Source organism: Drosophila melanogaster, chromosome Y (assembly GCF_000001215.4).
Source record: "Drosophila melanogaster chromosome Y".
Lineage (NCBI taxonomy): Eukaryota > Metazoa > Arthropoda > Insecta > Diptera > Drosophilidae > Drosophila > Drosophila melanogaster.
Window position 1 is genome coordinate 564,238 of NC_024512.1, and position 574 is coordinate 564,811.

The following is a 574-nucleotide window of genomic DNA, read 5'->3' on the forward strand; positions in this document are numbered from 1 at the left end:
GATGTCATCTACACTGACTTTAGTAAAGCATTTAACTCTGTTAATCATCACCTTCTAGTAAGGAAATCTCCTACATTAGATTTCAAGATATCTGAATGCCGTGATAACGTACTAACGTAGTCCGTCCGATTCTTAAGTATGGATCACCTGTTTGGATTCCTCCTCGATCGGTCCAAAAAACTTCTTACTTTTTGCCTTGCGGCACCTAAATTGGGATGCAAACCGTATATAACCTTCTTGTTCCAGTAGATTACTTTTAATTAATTTACCTTCCCTAGCTAACCGTAGAACGATACTTGGAACAGTCCCGAATTGGTTAGTCGGCTTACTGCATTTAACTGAGCAGAATATAGTAATATATAGCAAGACTTGCACAACCACATATTTTGAAAAATTGTTATATATTTAATCATAATTTTATAAGACTTGTAAATTTTTATCAATATCCCATAATACTTTTGCCACACCCATCTAACGCTGCCATGCCCACGCTATTAATATGTTGAACATTTTTCATATATTTATTAATCTTAAAAATTTCTATCGCCCTATTTCACGCCCACTCTTAAAATTG